Genomic DNA, 18,094 nt, shown 5'->3' on the forward strand with positions numbered 1-18,094 from the left:
AAACCACTCGCTTTTGTTCTTGAAGTGACACCGCATTGCGCGCGAGAGTACTTGGGTCCCACTTGTGCCAATAAGCTCCTGTAAAGTAAAAAAAAAAAAAAAAAAACATTTCAAGCGAATATTGTTGCACGGCCTCTTTGAGACAAATGATTATCTGATTCCGTTTTCACTGCGAGAGAAAGAAAGCAAGAAAACAAAATGGAACAAACGAACGGAAAAGTGAATAAAACGACCCAGTTTCTGAGCAGCTGTTTGAATGATTCGAGTTTCCTCCACCTCGGTCCTCCGGACGGCCGTGATCGTATAGTGGTTAGTACCTTGCGTTGTGGCCGCAATAACCCAGGTTCAAATCCTGGTCACGGCAGCACTTTTTTTTTTATGTGTGTGTGTGTTTCAAATTATTTGATCGATATAATTTTTTTTTTTAATCGCCACACAAACCGCCGGATGATAAAAGATTATTCTATGCACTTATCCACGTGCCTCCATTCAAATATACACAAAAGCCTGATAGATTCCACTAATGTGGTTTATTGAATTCTGTAACCGGTTGAAGCTTACTTGGTTCATGATGCTTACGGAAATGACCAGTACAAGTGGTATGCTCCGCTCCGAACAAAGCTTATCCCTTGTTCCGCAAGGCAAACCAGGCGCGGAGAAACAACAACGTAAACGGTTGTGGCACAGCTCACAAGTCGTACCACTCCCCGTGCGACAAAGAGGTGGTGTACCACGTTCCGCTAACTTGCGGCCGAAAGTAGATTGCGCACACCGGGCGATGCATTAATGATCGCATGAGAGAGCATACGTCATACAAAAGGTAGTCTGCAAACAGGAGTCACCGCAATATCCCTGGTTCGAATGCCTCGTCCCAAGTTTTCTTCCTTAACTTATTGCCACGCGGCATTCTAGGCACGGATCTCACGGTGACTCGCGTTCGAATCTCTATTCAGACGGTCTTTTGTGGGATGTATAAGTGGTGTGACCCCAACTTAACAGCCCAGGTTTGAGGCCGACGTTTTATTGCCAAGAATAAAAGATGGGGAGAAACAAAGCTGGTAGTAAAAACAACAACAACAAAAAATATCGTTGATGTATAACATTTTCTAATCGCCACACTCGGCAACTTAATATTTTCCCAAAATCTGACTGGTTCGCGATAATAAAAAAAGAGGTAAATAGAAAAAGTTTTCCTCAGTGGCACGAGTTTTCTCTACCTCTTCAGAATCGTGATCGTATAGTGGTCAGAACCTTGCGTTGCTTTGGCCGGATTAACTAAGGTTCGAATCCTGGTTACACCAACTCTTTTTTGTTTTATCTGTTCTATACATGAATTGAGCTCTGTTACGTCACGGTGTGGTGGTGGCGCGTCGGGCGCACTTCCGGTCTGGATCTGTGGGCGGAAGTCACCAGAAATCACCATGCGGGACGTGCATTCCTGTGCTCTCTTGGAAGAAACCATGCAAAAACCCGCTTTCTCGTCGAAACGCCGTGGCTGGGACTGTACCAAAAGAGTCGGGAAAGTTTTGAAGATCAGTTTTCATGTGTTTTCTGCCTGCTCGGTTCGTCCGAGAACGTGGATAGGTGCCGTGAAAAAGGACAACAAGACGCCGTCGGATCACGATTGCTGATGCTGAAAGCACTTTGGGTTGAATTCACGCATACTTGTGGTCGTCAGATTTATTGGTTTTGTTCCAACATGAAGGCGGGAAAACCACCAAGGTACACGGACCGCCTGCGGACTACGTTCAGTGCGCCTTCAAGTTAAAACGGCCGCCTGATCGCTTGAACTGTCGTCTGCTGTTTAAAACGTTTCTGCTTGTTGTCGTCTGCTCGTTCAAACGACAACGTCCGGTAGACGGTTCGTTGACCCGATAATTCCGATCAGAAGTAAGTGCAGGCCTCAAAAGACTTCTAAGTTTGAAGGTTTGTTGGGGTACCGTATTTACTCGCATATTGGTCGATACGTCGTATAGGTCGACCCCCTAACTTCGGGACCCCCGAAAAAAAAAAAAGTTGAAAAATATAATACCGGGATTCGCGTATTGGTCGACCCCCCAGTTTTGATGAGGCGATTTTTGAAAAACAGGTCGACCTATACGCGAGTAAATACGGTAAGTAGGATCGGTGTAAACAGAAGATACAAGGAGATGTTGATAATTGTTACCCGTGGCCATCACCGACTTGTTATGCCTGATTCACTTGGTCCGATTCTGCTCGCGATTTCTAATATCGATGTCTGCCATCTCAGGTATATGGTTCACAATTTTTCAGCCCGAGCGTTGTCGCTACTGAAAATAGCGAGCAGAATCTGATCCTGCGAATCAGGCTATAGCGTCCATTCTTGCGGCGTCCAGGTGGAATAAATCACCGGATATGTCACATTATTCACGCGAAATTTTGTGGTGTAACGAGCCTCGTTAATTTTGCTTAGGCCGCTAAAGTAGTCAGACATTGCCAGGAAGACGTAGAATCAACAATTTCAACGCAAAAAACGAGCACGGGGACTCACACCGACTCCGACAAAGTCGTATTCCAATGGTTTGTCTATCGGCGACGGCGAGCTTCTTGCCCACACTCCATCGCGGATGCGCGGCGCCGGTGGTGTCCGCTAGGGGCGCTCCGGTTTGTTTGTAAATATGAGTTGGTGTATAAGCGAACTTGGGATACGGATATGAGTGAATGGATAACAAAGAGAACCCACATAATAGTCACGGTCGTGGTCGCACCTAAGGTCACTGTATACTGGGAAGGTATAACGCCATTCATTGTTCCAAAATTCCTGCGCCGAAACCTTCTCGCCCCCTACAAAATAGAGGCTTTGCACAACGCCCAAATTACAGCCGTTTTTGCTGACTTTTTACGGAGAAGCTGAGCTACTGAAGTGCATGTTGAGGAGCCTCCACAATGGCATATGCTGAGGAAAAAGGCAAAGGATAACCCAGAATGGCAAGACCCCTCCTGCTGTGTATAATGATAAAGTGAAGTAAACGGAATAAGAGAAAACAAAAACAGAAGATCAGTTATGGCGGCGCTCATGCACACCTGCTACAAAGTCGATAGTTGTACTTCCGACGTTAACAAAGCTTACCTGCCGGAAAAAGAAAAATTGCACGTTTGGGCACAACGTAAGACGGTACTTAGCATACACCTTAAGAAGGCATACCTCATCTGTGTCTACTAATGAATTGAACCGAGTTGAAGTCAAATCAGCGTGACAATTAAAATTTCGCCGGAGCTTTTTGTTGATTTTGTGGCCAATGACATCCGCGGGACTGTAGCTAAGAAAATGGCAGCGGTCAGACGTTACTAGATAACGATGTCAGGTGATGAGAGCGGAAAAATAAAAACTGATTGGCACCTCTGCGTTAAAGTGTAATCGAATGCATTGCGCTCGGTTGTAACCACTTACACCCTGTTACACTGGCACCACCTATCGTCCCCCTCGGGAACGACCATGCTGATTCAAAAGGGTCTATTGAAACAAAATACTAAATACGAAACACGTCCGACGTGCGTATACCTTTCCTAATTTTGTTTTCGGACACTTTTTTTAATGTGGGTTGCAAATACTTCTGACAACGTTACGAGCGACAATTTTTCGCAGCTGGACACTTGGGAATCCATTGTCGCGATTGTGGTTTTATAGCACATTTTGAAAATTGTTCTGTAATAGATAGGAGTAGAAACGCATTGACTAGAGAGATAATGGAAGCGGAAAGGATAGCACAACTGAAGGACAAGTGTGTAAGTTGTCCTTCTGTAGCGCTGTCGACCAAAGAGCTTCAATTTCTATCTAAATGATAGCGATGAGGGAGAGGGACGATTTGTAAAAGTGTTTCGTTTAGATATTTTTTCCGTTTCTTTATTTTTCTTTTCTTTTACGGTTCTTTTGCCTTCTCTTTAGAATTTTCCTTTGTATTTCGTGCTACTTCTTCTACTTATCACGTTCTGAAAAGTCAACCCAGACGTTGAAGAGAAAAATGAAGTAGTCGAATACACAAGAGTTGTAAGTTCAGCGCGTGTGCTTGTCTTCCTGAGTGTCTGGTGTGAGATTGATTTTTCCTGCGCTGTTCACCGTCAAGTATGGTTCACCAACTCGCCCAAGCTTCCATCCTATCAAGTAGATTAGATCTCGCAAATAGCGCAAAACCTTCAGTCTATGGATACGCAGTCCCTGGGCTCCCTTGTCGACGGCCCCAGACCGGTTCGAGAAAGAGCGCCGATATGCAGAGCGCAGGCACGAATCTCGCCCATCCCTGTCTTCCGGACAGCCGTGATCGTATAGTGGTTAGTACCTTGCGTTGTGGCCGCAATAACCCAGGTTCGAATCCTGGTCACGGCAGCGTTTTTTGGGGGGGGATCCTAAATTGTTTTGTCTTTACCTGGTCCGAACACATTTGGACACATGCCTCCGCTCAAGAAGATGTAACCCGAAAATTCCAAATGCGTGGCTTATCTTTTTTTTTTTTTTAACTCGAACGTGTTGACGTCGTTTAAACGTTTTAGTATGCACGTGTCTCTCACTGCCGAAGTTTTCTACGGCGAACCGACATGAGTGAATTGTATGGTTGCCACCAAGAACAAATAAATAAAAGGGATTGTACGGTATTTTTTTTTTCTTCCAGGAAATAATTAAATTTTGTGTCATTTCTCCTAGAAATATGATCTGCACAATATCCAAATTTTGAATCCACAGCGTACGAATAATTCAATTTTAAACAGAGCCCAAGTGCTTAGAGTATACCTGCAATGCACAGAGCGTTTTTGTTGGCAACAACGGAAGCTCTGACGTAACATCAGGCACAAAGAGCCATTTCAGCTCTTGAGCGCTGTCTCAGTAAAATAACCTGTTTTCTATGAAAAGATTTTCGGTATTGAGGGAAGCTCAATTCTTCGACGATGATCTCTGTGCGCACCATGAACCATGTTGACCAAAACCGGGAATAAGTCAATGCCCGCGACTCTGACGTGACCTTGCCTGATGTGACGTCCCGACACGACCAGCCGTGCATACTTGCAAAATTTTGCGTGAACTTTCGTATTGATGTTCATAACTGGTTTAACGAATATATAGGCGCCCTTTAATGGAATAAATACCACTATATTCAGGCCCTCTCTTCGCAACCAGCGCAAACACTTAGTAACTTCCGGATATCACGGGGCAATCCCTTCAAGCTATCAGGCATATAGTATCCGAGCCGTAATTGCTACAAAAACAAAAAAGAAAACTAACAACCCAGATTTGAAGTAGGTATGCGATTGGCCAAGAACCATACATCGGGCAGAAAATAGAGCCAGTGGTAAAACATTTATTTCTTTAATTTCTCGCTCGTTCCGGTGGGCCAACTCAGCAATTTTGCATTTCCCCCTAATTCGACAGGGACATAATTTGTGGCAATCGAGAAAACGGTCTATATAATAAACTAAAAAAAACAGCTTAGTTCCCAAGTCGTGTTTTCCTCAGCGGCACGAGTTTCCTCTATCACCGTCCTCCGGACAGCCGTGATCGTATAGTGGTTAGTACCTTGCGTTGTGGCCGCAATAACCCAGGTTCGAATCCTGGTCACGGCAGCATTTTTATGTTTACTTTTTTTAATTTTAAGTGAAAATGTTGAAGTATGGTGTACGGCGAAAGAACACACTGGCACGCTGGCGGCGCCATCTATCCGGAGACCCTGCAACAGCATTTACTAGAGCGAAGGATTTTACCAAATATCAGGGTATTCGCGAGGTCAGATGTGCGTATTGCCTAGAACCACTAAATAATATCCCTAAGACAATGTGAAGGCGAAAGCGCAAGCGCTGATGCATTAAAGACACAAACATGATTTACTCGAACTCAGTCATCTCTATTAATGCGCTGAATCATCTCTCTTAATGCGCTGAGTCATCCTTCTCAATGTGCTGAGTCATCTTAATTCGCACAGTCATCCACTGAGTGGTCACGTAAACGTTTTGGTATCTTTCATGTCGCCGACGTGTTTTCGCTCGACTTTGAAGGTCGACTCAACGATGAGACATCGGAGTAGCAATACTTCAGCCGCCTTGGTGCATGGTGGCCGGTTATCTCAAGCTTTATCTCAAAAGCGCAGGAAATGCTTTTCCATGTACCAAAAATATTAAAACGCTTCTCGACAGAGCAAAATCATGTATTCCGACGGGCGGAGGCACGTTGCACTATACCCTTCATTTGTAGCAAGGCATGTAGTTGGGCTAGTTGGTGCATGTCGAATGGCACAAAAACAGCGCAAAATAAACGTGGGAAAAGAACGAGAAGTAAAGGGACACATCGCTGGTTCTCTTCTTGTTCTCGTCCCTCGTTTATTACGCGTTTTTTTTTTTTCCCTCGTTCCTTATCTGTAGCTTGCAGACAGACCCCTGGACGGCGCATGCAGGTTACTCGTATGAGGTCTGTTTCACCGAACAATGACGTGTACCACGATTCGTCCGAGCCAATTCAAAACCACGTGAGTGTCGCGTGGACTTCGGGTCCACCTGACACATTTGCAGTGGTGAATTGACCGAAATGGCCCGTAGCTTCCGCTGGGTGCATCGTAACTTCAAACGGTATATAGTTCAAAGCTTTCGTGAGTGTCCACCCTGCGCAGGAGTTTATTTATTTACTTATTTACCCTCAAGGCCCCGAAGGGCATTACAGAGGGGAGGGGGGGGGGGGGGGGGGGGGGGCGGGAGGTGGCAAAGGTACGGTTGTTTATGCAACAATAATTAATGCGCGCTTGTTCAGACATAATTCGACGTCAGCGCGTTGGTGAAATTCAATAAAAACGGAAAGAAGAAACATAGGAACGGACAGAACAACACCTCTTTCGGCATACAATGTTATAACAGTAATACCAACTAGAAAATGGTGAATCAAAAACCAACGAACAGGGCATTTTTAAAATTGATAATACTGGCTATGGAAGCTATGTCAGCGGAAAGACGATTCCAATCAGAGCTAGTGCGAGGAGCAAAGGAGTTATATAATAAGTGTTAGTTTTGTAGTTGGGGATACTGACTTTGTACTGGTGATCTACGCGGGAGGAAACATAACTAGGTGGAATTAGAAGTTCACGGCGCATGAAAGGGTTATTGTGGTAAATCTTATGAAATAAAGTCGGGCGGAATATGCGTCTATGGTTAATTAGTGTGGGTAAACCAATGCTATTTTCATTGAAGTAACGCTGGATGTACGATGGTGATTACAGTGTATAAAACGTGCTGCGTGATTTCGATCTGATTCGAATGTTGCAATGATAGTGTTATAACCGGGGTCCCAGATAGAACATGCATATTCAAGCTTACGTACTAAAGTAATATATAAGAGGAGCTTTAGTGACACTGGTGACTGTGAGAAATTTTGTTTGAGATATCCAAACATGCGATTGGCGTTGTTAGTTACGTAGTTAGTGTGAGTTTCCCAGGAAAGATCAGAAGTTATGTAAACACCTAACTATTTGTATGAGGACACAGACTGAAGCGGAGTGTCGTGAATGTAGTAATTCGAGCATATGTTAGTATTGCGGGAAACTCTCATTGATTTACATTTATTAGGGTTCAGTTGCGTCAACCACTTGTCGCACCAGTTAGATACAGAGTTAAGATCAGATTGGAAAACAGAGACGTCCGAGTTACTTGTTATTTCTCTATATAGTACACAATCATCAGCAAATAAACTAATATTAGAGTAGATACATTCAGACAGATCATTAATATAGACGAGGAAAAGTAGCGGACCTAAAACTGAATCCTGGGGAACTCCAGTACGTGAATCTTTTTCCAGTTGCCTATTGTGAACGTGTTTTATCCTTTTTTTTTTTTTTTAGGGCTGTGCGACCAGCAGTTCGATCTATGGTTCGCTCCAGTGTGTTGTGGGATCCCTATCTTATGTTGGCCTAGTCATTTGCTTGGAAGTATGCAAGCAATAGGTCGCACCGCTCGCGTACCGACCGCACGGTAAACACCTTTTTGGGTTCGACGGCGTCGCCAACGTTCTTGGCTGCCGACATCCATATTTCTGGGTGCTCGAAAGGTTTCGTCGCGTTGATTTCTTTGAGGAGGTTGTGGGTCGCCTGTCAATACCGCCCGATCAGGCCGAGTTCCACTCGCTCCGAGGAAGTCACACGAGAAAGCGCTACCATTGAGAAAAGGTTTTATCTGGACTTAAGTTCAGAGTCCGAAACGCTCTCAAACGCAACTGTTTTTTAGGCTTTTGGAAGAGCGTTACCGTTGCCTACCGCGGACATGGTAACGCTCTTCCAAAAGCCTATAAACAGTTGCGTTTGAGTGTGCTTGACCAGTTCGACTACGTTGCGGCTGCGAAAAACCAGGACATCCCTGCTTCTAATGTCACGTGCCAAGATACTCTTTGAATTGAATGCCACGCCTCATACGAAGTATAGATGTGCGAGTGACTCGCTTCCGTTTCTTGACGCAGCGCAGTCAAACGCACTAAAACGCAACTGCGTGTATGTGCGTTTAAACAACCTATTACGCATGGCATTAATTCTTACTGTTCTTCGGAATCTGGTTTCTCCAGCACTTGCAGGCATCAATATTTTCCCCTTGTCATCAAGGAACACGACCGCTGTCACATAAAACCAAAATATTCGTTTGTAGGTAGGTAAGTATTTATTTGTGCTCGTAAGCACAGGCGCCACAGAGATTCACGTAGCCCGTACAATAAATGCCGGAGAGGCCCGTATAAGGGGTATACAGTGCGATATAATCTGAGGCACTGATAATGTACGATGAGGCATCACGAAGGAGGGGTCTAAGTTAGTCACAGGTGTGTGGCAGCTTCGCGACAAAGCTGCGGAACCTCGGGTCGGTCACTAATGGGCACGTTTGTTATTCTTTTTGGCAACGTTCAAAAAGTGCCGACCAACGGAACCATCAATTGTAATTCTGTTATGTCTATGTTTATACAGCGGGAAGTTAGCCAGCTCTGAGGGCATCTGGTGTCTTCGTTGGAGATGAAACCTAGTGCAGTGTATCGCGGCTAGGCTGACGCCTTTAACTTGCACCACGCAATAGTGATACATGACAGCACGCCGGTACGATGCTCATCCAGATTGAAACGGACAGAGGCGGTGGACTGAATCCAGGATCAGTGAGCTTTACAGCGCGAGCTTTCGCTACACGTGCTACCGATCCACGAGCAACGAGACATCGCGATCGAAATCGAGCTTGAGAGAAACACAACAAGAGGAACAGCAAGAAAATCTCCGGTTCCAGGCATTTAGTACTAGTGTCACCATCTCGTTTAACAAGTTGGAAAGAAAATGAACAGGGTCATTTTATTTACGCAAAGACGCAAATACAACAATATTTTGCTTTCTCGTCATGGTCTTAAAATTAAGATTAGAGGCACCCCTAGTACGTACGGCCAAGCGTTTTGTCACGTTTGTCTTCTAAATAATTGTATTTTCAGAAATGCCTCAAAACGCGCTAAAAACAGTGAAAACGGTCATATTTCTGGACTTTATTACAAATCTCCAGCGCTACAAAGTAAAAATCCAAGGGCCGTACAACCTTCATTACGTTATCATAAGTAACCTTCAAAAGAATGAATACCATCGTGCATTTCTGAAACTCAGGTTTGTGTAGCGAAATTTGCCCATTGAGTAACGAGCGGTTGAATCCTTCATAAAACCAACGATTATCTGATTCTGTTTTCACTACGAGAGAACGAAAGCAAGAAACAAAATAGAACAAACGGACGCGAAAATAAATAGAACGACCTAGTTTCTGAGCACCTCTTTGAATGCTACGAGTTTCCTTCACCTCCGTCCCCCGGACAGCCGTGATCGTATAGTGGTTAGTACCTTGCGTTGTGGCCGCAATAACCCAGGTTCGAATCCTGGTCACGGCAGGCTTTTTTTTTTTTTTTTTGTACTCCCAATTTTTATTTTTTTGTTTCTTTTTTTCGAATCACTACACAAACCGCCGGATGATAGAATATTATCCTATACGTGCCTCCCCTCAATAAGACACGAGAACCTGATAGATTCCAATTATATGGTATTGTTAACTTTTGTAACGGGCTGAAGTTGGGTTTGTTCATATCGATGCTTGCAGAAATGGTCAGTACAAGTGGTATGCTTTGTACCGAACAAAGCTTATTCCATGTGTATGCTTATCTCCCTTCTTCGTTGTGTGTAGTATTATTATTCCGTTCAGATGGTCATCTCCGTAAGGTTTATTAAACTTTGTCATACAATTACAACGTATTTCATTTATTTAGCTTGATGACCCGTGTCCGGGTATTACACAAGGGTGGGTAAATTAAAAGACACTTGTTTTGACACAAAAATAAAAATCGGAAAAAGAAAAAAAACATGGTACAAATGTTAAATGGCAATAACCAGTTAACAAATAACTATACAAATTTATAACTCGCTCATTTCATAAAAAAAAAAAAGTGGCAAGCTCGCAAAACTTAGATGTGTTAATTTCTAGTTCAATATCGTTGGGTAATGAATTCCAATCATCAATAGCAATAGGTAGCATGGCATTTGCGAAAAACAACGATGAAGAGCCGATGAATTTGTATTTACACACATTGTCAACCCCAGCGGAAACTCGATCTGGGGCGCTGAGAAGGGCCATTTTCATCTGCGGATTGTGATAATATATATATTATGAACAAGGGCAAGTGGGGAGAGATTTCAGCGAAGGGAAAGTGTTTCGAGATCAGATCGATTACGAAGTGAAGTAATACTAGTGTAGGAGGAGGAGTCGGAGTGAATGTACCTTAATTAGTGCTCTGTTTGGAATTTTTTCTACTTCGTTACAGAGATAATTTTGAAATAGTGACCAAATCGATGATGCTTATTTCATTTGGGAACGAACGAGAGTTGTGTAGGCTAGCCTTTTAATTTCGGGCGAACAGAGTCTGAGGTTACGCTTTAAGTATCCAAGTGTGCGGTTGGCTTTTAGGACAACTTCGTTAACGTGGTTGTTCCATGCGAGATCGCTGGTGAGGTGAAGTCCTAAGTGCTTATATGATGTTCAGTGACCCATGTTATTGATACCTAGTTGGTAAGAAAAAAAATGAAAGCCGCTTACAACTCCCTGTAACGCCGAATTAGAGCGCAGCTCTTGAGGAGGAGGAGGGAAGGGCACTGGGGGGGGGGGTTAAACTAACCAGGGGGGGGGTCACGTTACCTTGGGGGTCACGTGACCCCCAATGCCGATGATGTCATCACTGACGTCACTGATGACGTCATCAGTGACGATGACGATGCGGGTACCGATGACGTCATTAGTGACGTCACTGATGACTTCACCAGTGATGATGACGATGTCGATTCGAATGTCGGTGACGTCATCAGTGACGTCGCTGATGACGTCATCAGTGATGATGACGATGACGATGCGGATGCCGGTGACGACATCAGTGACGTCACTGATGACGTCATCAGTGATGATGACGATGACAATGCGGATGTCGGTGACGTCATCAGTGATGATGACGATGACGATGTGGATGCCGGTGACGTCATCAGTGATGATAACGATGACGATGTGGATGCCGGTGACGTCATCAGTGATGATGACGATGACGATGTGGATGCCGGTGACGTCATCAGCGAGGATGACGATGACGATGCGGATGCCGGTGACGTCATCAGTGATGATGACGATGACGATGTGGATGCCGGTGACGTCATCAGTGATGATGACGATGACGATGTGGATGCCGGTGACGTCATCAGTGATGATGACGATGACGATGCGGATGCCGGTGACGTCATCAGTGATGACGATGACGATGTGGATGCCGGTGACGTCATCAGTGATGATGACGATGACGATGTGGATGCCGGTGACGTCATCAGTGATGATGACGATGACGATGTGGATGCCGGTGACGTCATCAGTGACGATGACATCGGGGGGTCACGCGACATCGGCGGGGGTCACGTGACCTCGAGGAGGGGGCCACGTGACTTCGGGGGGTCACGTGACCCCCCACGAGGTCACGTGACCTTGGTGGGGGGCTCGCGCGGTGCATTATGGGACATTTCCCATGATGCACCGCGCGGTTACGCCGACGCCGACGGCGACGGCGACGGCGACGCCGACGCCGACGCCGACGCCGACGGCGACGCCGCTCAAGCCGGAAACGGGCCCCTAAGAGCTGCGCTCTAAAATTAGACGAGGTGGTTCGACGAGTGAATGTTAGTAAATTGTACTTTTAGAGCGCAGCTCTTAGGGGCCCGTTCCCGGCTTGAGCGGCGTCGGCGTCGGCGTAACCAAGGTCACCCCAAGGTCACCCGACCCCCCAAGTTCATCCCAAGGTCACGTGACCCCCACGGTCACTCCAAGGTCACGTGACCCCCACGGTCACTCCAAGGTCACGTGACCCCCAAGGTCACGTGACCCCCCCTCGAAGTCACGTGACCCCCCCTCCCCCCGAGGTCACGTGACACCCCCGAGGTCACGTGACCTCCCCGATGACGCCATCGTCACTGCTGACGTCACTGGCATCCGCATCGTCATCGTCATCATCACTGATGACGTCATCAGTGACGTCACTGATGACCTCACCGGCATCCGCATCGTCATTGTCATCAGCACTGATGACGTCATCAGTGACGTCAACGATGACGTCACCGGCATCCGCATCGTCATCGTCATCATCACGGATGACGTCATCAGTGACGTCACTGATGACCTCACCGACATCCGCATCGTCGTCGTCATCAGCACTGATGACGTCATCAGGGACGTTAACGATGGCGTCACCGGCATTCGCATCGTCATCGTCATCACCACGGATGACGTCATCAGTGGCGTCAGTGATGACGTCAGCGACATCCGCATCGCCATCGTCATCATCGCTGATGACGTCATCGGAGTCCGCATCGTCATCGTCACTGATGGCGTCATCAGTGACGTCACTGATGACATCATCGGCATCGTCACGTGACCTCCAAGGTCACGTGACCCCCCAAGGTCACGTGACCCCCCCCAGGTCACTTCACCCCCCTCCAGTACCCTTCCCTCCTCCTCCTCAAGAGCTGCGCTCTAATTCGGTGTTACAGGGAATTGTAAACGGCTTTCACTTTTTTCATGTTTAGGCTCATCGGCCAACCGTTCCACCACTGTTTAATTATATTGAGGTCATTTTGAAGTATTATATGGTCATCTGGTGTTTTGATGGCTCTGTAAATGACGCAGTCATCTGCAAAGAGACGCACGGGGGGATGATAGAAGCTTTGTTAAGTTATTGATGTATGCTAAGAATAATAATGGGCCTAGTAGGATTCCCTGTGGGACGCCTGAGGTGACAGAGGACCTGCATGACATTTTGTTATTGATGACTGTATAATGCGTACGATTTGTGAGGAACTCTCTGATCCAGTCTATTATGTTTGGAGAAAGTTTAAGGTAAGATAGCTTTTTAATGAGGCGTTGATGAGGTACCCTATCAAATGCTTTTGTGAAATCGATGAATATGGCGTCAGTTTGGAGTTTGTTATCTAGGTTAGAAAAGAGGTCATGTGTAAAGTGTAACAGCTGGGTTTCACAGAAAAACGTTTTGCGGAACCCATGCTGGTTCGAACATAGCAAGTTATTAGATTCCAAGTAGTTAATTACGTTCGAATATATGATGTGCTCGAGAAGCTTGCAAGGAACACTGGTGATTGATATGGGGCGATACTTGGCTATTTGGTTCCGGTCCCCCGTTTTGTGAATCGCCAGTATTTTCTTACTTTCCAGTCATCCGGTAGCCTCCCCGAACTTAATGACCGGCTAAATATTTTGCACAAGTAATGAGCCACTGTTTGCATTGTATTTTTCAAAATCTTTGAGTTTATCAAATTATCGCCAGCGCTAGAAGAATTTTTTAGATTTTCAATTGTTTTCATGATGCCGGGATACGAAATATCGATTGAGTTCATTGGTGCATGGTCCAATGTGTCCAGGTTAGGTATGGTGTCAAGATCCTCTTGGTGTGAATACTGAATTAAAAAATGTGTTAAACTCTTGTGCGCTCTCTTCATCCTCAAATTTCACACCGTCGTCAACGAACGCGTCGGGTTTATAATTTTCAAAAAAATTTTTAGGTTGTTTGTAAGAATATTCTTCAAGTCGTGTTCAAAAAACTTCAGTTTTGCTTGCGCGACGGCATTTTTATATATTTACGCATGACTTGCATATTTATCCCAAAGGCGATGATTTTGCTTTCTTAAATAGTCATTTTTTTGTTGTTGTTGTTCATACGACTAATTGCTTTCGTGAACCATGGATTGACGTTATCTGGTCGTATTCATACTCGTGGTACGTAGGAATTGCAAAGTGAAGACATATTTTGAAAGCGGCCCCAGATCTCATTAATTGAGTTCTGGTCCAAATGGACATAAACGAACAGTAAAACGATTCTAAGCCCTCGTTTATTGCCTGATAGTTTGCTTTGTTATAATCCATGATGTATGTATGATATGCAGACTTTCGGGATGTAGGGAGTTCTAGCGAAAAATGTATTCCTAAGTGATCACTCAGCCCCGGAAGATAGGAGATGCTGTTGATGTTGCTGGGATGAGACGATAGGCATAGATCAAGGGCGCTGCAAGAAGAACCTGGAATCCTGGCTGGTTGGTTTATCATTTGAACTAAGTTGAAGGTGAAACATGTGTCAATGAATGCACGTGACGTAGCACATCGTGACGACAAAGAAAGTCGGTCAATATGCGGATAATTGAAATCACCAGCAAGTGTCATACTAGCTCTCGGAAACTTTTCAGAAAGAAAAAAAAAGTGCGTCATGAAGTTCCGTAACAAAATCATGCGAATAATGTGGCGGTCTATAGCAAACTCCTAGTAAGGCCTGATGAGATCGGGATGATTCAAATACTAAAACCATTTCCAAAGATGACGGCACTGCTACTCGATTACAAGATGCTGTGTTTTTTACGGCGATAAGAACGCCCAACACCCCACCCCTTCTTTCGTCTCTATCACACCTAAACAATGCGAAACTCAGGTTTTTTTTCGAAGGAACTTTTCTATATCTTTTATTTCTGGACGTAATTAAGTCTCCGTTCGAAACGCTATGTCAGCATTTGCCAATTCAATCAACGTCAATGAAAATGTTATTATGCACATGTTTCTCACTCTCGAGGTATTCTCTCGTCGGCTGGTACGAAGACAAAGGGAAAACTAAATCCGGGGTCACACTGCTCATAAATCTCACAATGTACAAACACGAGTTACCGCAATATCCGTGGTTCGAATGCCACGTACCAAATCCTTGAACCCATTGCCATGTGGCATTCGAAGCACGGATCTCGCGGTGAGTCGCATTCGTATCTGCATGCAGTGCATATTCTCTTTTGCATGATGTGACCCTGGCTTAACGGCCCAGGTGTGAGGCCGGCGTTTAATTATCAAGAACTGGGGAAAAAATATGAGGATAAAAGAAAACAGAATTCTTTTTCTCTGATTTATATTATCTTCTAATCGGCGCACTCGGCAATTCTGTATTCTCTCCGTATCTGACTGGTTCACGACAATCAAGAAAAAACTAAAAAACTTCCCCAGTTCCCAAGTCGCGTTCTTTTCAATGGCACGAGTTCTCTCTACCTCCATTCCCCTGATAGTCGTGATCGCATAGTGGTTAGTACCTTGCGTTGTTGTGACCGCAATAACTAAAGTTCGAAACCTGGTCACACCAACTATTTTCGTTTTATCTGTTCTATAGACGTTTTGCGCACTCTCCAGATTACAGCTGCCATTCCTGACCTCTTACCGAGAAACCAAGTTACAGAACCGGGCGTTACCGAGCCTCCACAAAGGAATATGCTGCGGAAAAGGACAAAGGATGACATAGAATGGCAGTAACCCCTCCTGTTGTGGTAATTAATAAAGCCAAGTGAACGGAATAAGAGAAAACAAAAAAAAAGAAGATCGATAATGGTGGCGCCCATGCCCAGCTTCTGCAAAGCGTCTATAGTTTTATTTTCGTAATTAACAAAACTTTCTCGCCGGGAAAAAAATACGCGTTTGGCCACATCGCAAATCGGTGCTTAACATACACCTAAGAAGTGTAGCTAACTTCACGTAGCATTTCCAAAATTAAAGCGTTTATCTAACAATTCAAATTAATTATGTTGCGAAAACCTGAGCAACGTGCTGGTTGTTGAGAATGCAATTCATGCAAAAGTGCAAGCGAGCTGGACAAGGATGACGATAATATTCTCTGGAGAAGGGGAACAAGGGGGACAAAGGACAAGCATAAATCTCCAAGCCCAGCTAGGTGACTGGTGCGCGACCGAAATAATCCACGTGGTCCTGGTATTGAACAGAGGACCTCTCCATTTCCAGTGCAGCGCTCTACCAACTGAGCTAACCAGGGGTTAGACATCAGTAGAGCAAACAGGCTTTATCAGCTGCCACCAGTCCAACATCGACAAGGGTGAACGGCCTACATATTAAGATTATGGTGATAATGCCATTAATGCTACGATGCACGCAAGCTGGACAAGAATGACGTTTTTTGTCTCAACAATTTGTTACCATTTTATGTTTTTTTAATACTTCTCTCAGTTAAATCACCTTTTTAGTTTTCCTTCAAATGGTTTTGGACCTTATCTCTTTAATATCGTTATTTCATTGCGCACTGGTTACACAACTGTATATAAAATACCCTCCTACAAAAAACGTCCCAGTTTCCCAGGTGTTTTTTTCTCCGAGTGACACGATTAGAGTCACTAAAGCAGCAATCAAAGTAACGTCACTTTGAGTAGTGTTTTTCCGTCGGATCAGTGCCTCCATTTATAACCAGACTCCACTGAGGTGCTAAGCGAGGAACGTAAAAAGTGCTTTCCGTCCTTTTTTATTTACTTTTATAATAATTAAAACAGTCCACATCACAGCGAGACAATATCGCTGATCTTCTCACGCCATGTCAAGAGCTTGTGCTGTCTTGAGTTACCCAAACTAAGCACATTTTCGGAATAACCACGCAGGCTTTGCACTTCCCGGCATGGATAGTTACTATCTCTAAATTCAGAAGTAGTTATTCAGAAAGCGGCAAATGAAAGTTATGCCAAAGACAACATTCAAAATTTTCCGCGCTCTCGAGTGGGATGACGTCAAGCGTTGTATAACTTGCAAAAGTCGAGTAGGCAGTCTAGAAAAGCAGTATTTTGCGCATTTTGTTTTGTTTTACCGGCGTGAGCTCAACCAGCATTTATTTCGCACCATAAAGCATCTTGTTATTTTTCGGGCACAAGCTGTAATGACCCTGGATTAGAACGTCTGACATCACGTTTTCAGTTTCCCATAGAATCCCTCCAACCCAATTCGGAACTCTAAAAACTGTGCCGAAGAAATAAATTATTGTCACTCGCAATTTGAGTTCCTTGTTCAGATGTGTGTACAAATGCGTTAAACCGAGTTTGAGGCAAATCAGTGTAACAATAAAAATTTCGCCGGGGCTCAGATTTGATGTTGAGAAACAACAGCGTGGCCAGCGACATCCGCGCCACCCTAGGTAAGAAAATGGCGGCGGACAAACGTCACCAGCCCACAATCTCACGTGACTCGAATGGACAAATGAAAGCTGATTCGCACCTCTGCGTTTGAGTGTAATCGAGTGCATTGCGCTCGCTTGTAACCACTAACAATGAGAGAACACACTGTTATACTTGCACCCTCTATCGTTCGTGCCCTTCGGGGACGACCACGCCGATTTAAAAGGGTTTGGTGCAACAAAGTACTAAATACGAAACCCATATCCGACGTGCGTATACCTTTCCTAATTTCTTTTTGATCATCCCTTCACTGTGAGCTGGAAATACTCCTGACAATATTATGAGCGATAATTTCTCGTGAAAGGTAAGCAGATTAGATCTCGCAAATAGCCGCAAAACCTTCAGTCTATTTTTACGCAGTCCCAGGGCTCGACCGGTTCGAGAAAGAGCGCCGATATTCTGAGCGTAGCCGCGAGTCTCGCCCATCGCCGTCCCCCGGACAGCCGTGATCGTATGGTGGTTAGTACCTTGCGTTGTGGCCGCAATAACCCAGGTCCGAATCCTGGTCGCAGCATCGTCTTTTTGCTTACTTCTTTTTTTATTTT

At 44.9% G+C, this 18,094-nt stretch overlaps 1 protein-coding gene and 4 non-coding genes across 5 annotated transcripts in view; all 5 read left to right on the plus strand.

The window, feature by feature from the left end:
• Positions 1–18,094, plus strand: part of LOC8026203 (transforming growth factor-beta-induced protein ig-h3-like) — a 137,659-nt gene that overhangs the window by 102,162 nt on the left and 17,403 nt on the right. The gene's annotated exons all lie outside the window — the stretch shown is intronic.
• Trnah-gug lies at positions 293–364 on the plus strand. The gene has a single exon. It is a non-coding gene; the product is annotated as a tRNA-His (tRNA).
• Trnah-gug lies at positions 4,274–4,345 on the plus strand. Its single transcript has one exon. It is a non-coding gene; the product is annotated as a tRNA-His (tRNA).
• On the plus strand, positions 5,503–5,574 carry Trnah-gug. Its single transcript has one exon. It is a non-coding gene; the product is annotated as a tRNA-His (tRNA).
• On the plus strand, positions 9,806–9,877 carry Trnah-gug. Its single transcript has one exon. It is a non-coding gene; the product is annotated as a tRNA-His (tRNA).

Source organism: Ixodes scapularis, unplaced genomic scaffold (genome assembly GCF_016920785.2).
Source record: "Ixodes scapularis isolate PalLabHiFi unplaced genomic scaffold, ASM1692078v2 PGA_scaffold48__2_contigs__length_671460, whole genome shotgun sequence".
NCBI classification, from domain to species: domain Eukaryota; kingdom Metazoa; phylum Arthropoda; class Arachnida; order Ixodida; family Ixodidae; genus Ixodes; species Ixodes scapularis.